Source organism: Myodes glareolus, chromosome 1 (genome assembly GCF_982192425.1).
Source record: "Myodes glareolus chromosome 1, mMyoGla1.1, whole genome shotgun sequence".
NCBI classification, from domain to species: Eukaryota; Metazoa; Chordata; class Mammalia; order Rodentia; family Cricetidae; genus Myodes; species Myodes glareolus.
In genome coordinates, this window is record NC_142026.1 from 77352668 (window position 1) to 77355582 (window position 2915).

Genomic DNA, 2915 nt, shown 5'->3' on the forward strand with positions numbered 1-2915 from the left:
TAATGATAACCAGGTTGACGCGCCTTTATTATGATAATTAGGACCAGTTTTTTGAGGGAGAGTGGGCGTTGCTCAAGTCGATCATCTCACTACTTCCTGCTGACAAAGGGGTGATGTTTGGGAGATAAATGTTTTTACCTGACTGAATTTTTGGCGACAATTGTTTTTATCTGACTAAATTCTTGGCGGCCTTGGCTGAGGGCGGCAGCAGCGGACGGCGGCGGCTGCCACAGCTCCGCCTCTGAAGCCCATTATGGCGCGCTCCGCATGGCCCAAAGGCATGGCTCCGCCCCGGGCCGTGCGCGGGCTCGCCGTTTCACCTCAGGCAATGAACTCGTTTCACCTCAGGCAATGAACTCGCACCGCAGGCTGTGAGTCTTTTTCAAGCTCCGGCGAGGGGGGCATCCGCCCACCCGTGGAGGGCCCGGTTAGGGCCGCGGGGGCCCCAGTCTCAGACCTTCCCAGGGGTCTCCGTCTTTAGGTCTTAAGCGGCGCTGCTGCTCACCACGCAGCTTCCGCCTCATTCAGGCGAGTCCGCTCAGGTGCTGAAAAAGTCCTCCAAAAACCATAGCCCCGCCAGAAGGCCGGGACATATAGTCTCTGATGTCACACGGACTTTAGCCCGCCCGTCGCCATGGCGACCTGGCTGTTCGTAGGCCTCCAGCAAACTCCCCGCCAGCAACTGGTTAGCATGGCCACGCCTCCCGAACGAGCTAGCATTGGAGAGTGCAATTTTGCGTCTCCCTCCTGAGTAGCTGGGATTACAGGTGTGCACCACCGTGCCTGGCCCACTTCCGTGTTTCTAATCAGGCATTACCGCTCAAAGGTGGGCCGGCTGCCGCCAGCACTCTCAGCACGATCAAGCAGCTTGTCTTTCTCAGTCAAAAATTAAAGTTTTTTGTACGTGAGAGCCAGAGACTGAGCTCTCTTATCAAAATTAGGCGAAAATCACCTCCAAAAGCTCTGTGGCTCTTTAAGAATAGGGAAGGCAGTCTTAGAACACGATCAACTCGCCTCCCTACGAGACTGTTGCCTCCGAGTCTCTTATCAGCGAGTACGCAGGTGGACGGAAAGGGAGCGGAAGCCGCGGTCTCCCGTACCCCATCGTCCTCATAGTCCCGCCTTAGTTACCTCGCCTTTTTTGCTGCTGTTTACATTCCTCCTGCACTGAACTTAAGGGATTTTTCTTCCCCGTTGCTTTCTGTACCTTCTTTCAGATACCTTAACTTTGATTTTTTTTGTATTTTCTTTTCTTTTTAGGCCTATCCTTTGAAATTCTTTTCCCTCCCCATTTTTGGGGGATTCACTGACGTCACTCACCGCTCCACGTGTTCAGAGTTCTGAAATTCACCGGCTCTCTGTCCTGGTGTCTGATCTCAGCTTTTTCTCCCGGGCTTACAGCACGTTGCTGGGCGCTTCCTTCTCAGGGTCCCCCGGCATAGTTGTCAGGGTCCCTCAGCGTCCCGGGATTTCGAGCACCAGTTGCGGGGGGCCATCCTGTCCCGCAGGAATGAACGCCACCAAAAACGAGAATTCCTTCTCTGGTCACATCTTTATTTGGAGCAGTCCCTTGAGGAAAATTGGGGGAAGGGAAGATAGAGCAGGGACGAGAGAAAGCTTAGAGAGAGAGCGTTGGGCCCCGAGGCAGCTGCTTTTAAACGGTGGAGCAGCTTGAACGCTGTCCTGATTGGTTAATGCCATTCTGCTGGTCTGAGCATGTGCAGGCAAGGGTGCTCAGCCCCACGTGGCTACCTCCAAACTGCAGGACCACCTGTGCCTCCAGGTGGCTCCCAACACCACATATAAGAGAAAACATGATGGTTAAATTTTGGGACTTAGGTAATTGTACTCATTATAATTTCCAGTTGCCTACATTTACATTTTAATTTTATACTTACATTTTTATTTACACCTGAGTGATATATCAAGTTTTATCGATATGCATCCCATTTTCATCTACTGATATTTCAGTTCATGGTCATTTAGGTTAATATCACTTCCTAGATACACTGAATAAAGCAATATTGGATGTGATGGGCAGTTGCTCATTGGAAAGGATGTAAACTCTTTGGAATTCATGCCCAGGATAATGATTGTGTCTGAGTTTCCTCTGAGATTAAATCGCTCCATCTAGGTGGAATCTTCTTAAAATATAGAGCATTAAAAGAGAGGTAAAGAACAGAATGCTATAATAGGATTTGTTACATTCCATCCATCAGAGAAGTTCCAAAAACTTAGACAAAATAGCTTTAAAAAGTCACAGAAACTGTCAAGCTGCTCAAGTACCCTCTTGCCTCAGGCATATATAACCAGTAAGGACTTGTCACTGTCAGACAAGCCGAGCTGCATAGAAGATGCTCAGACCAGCCATCAGGCAGCCACCAGTCAAGCTGCCTGGACTAGACAAGACAAGCTTCCTGGAGGACGTAGTGAGTGGCTGGAAAGACACTTTTGGCCTCCCTTGAATTGTCTGCAAGCTGTGCAGTGATCCCTAGATTTCGAGGTTCATTAGCCATTACCCGTCCAGGGTAAGGCAACTGCCACACTTGTGTTTTTTTTCTTTCATTTATGTATTTATTTGAGAACATACACACTGATTATCAAAGTTGATTCTCTAGTTCCCATTCCCACAGCAGTATATGACCTCCTTTTCCCATATTGATGTCAATATTTTTATTCTTTATGATGGACATTGTACCTAGGGCAGCATGGAGGATTAAAAGAGTCTTAATCTGCCTTTCCTGATAATTATATGACTTTATTGTTTGCTTTAGTTTCACTTTGGATTTGTTGTTGTTTTTTTTTTCCTGTAGTAGTTTGAATGTAATTGACCCCTGCAATTTCATAGGAGTGCCACTATTGTGAGATGTGGGCTTGTTGGAGTGTGTATGTCCATTTCTGAAGAAGTGTATCAC

The 2915-nt window shown here is 48.0% G+C and overlaps 1 pseudogene; it reads right to left on the reverse strand.

The window, feature by feature from the left end:
- Positions 1-310: 310 nt before the first annotated feature.
- On the reverse strand, positions 311-493 carry LOC148123492 (Nuclear RNase P; annotated as a pseudogene).
- Between the last annotated feature and the right edge of the window lie 2422 nt (positions 494-2915).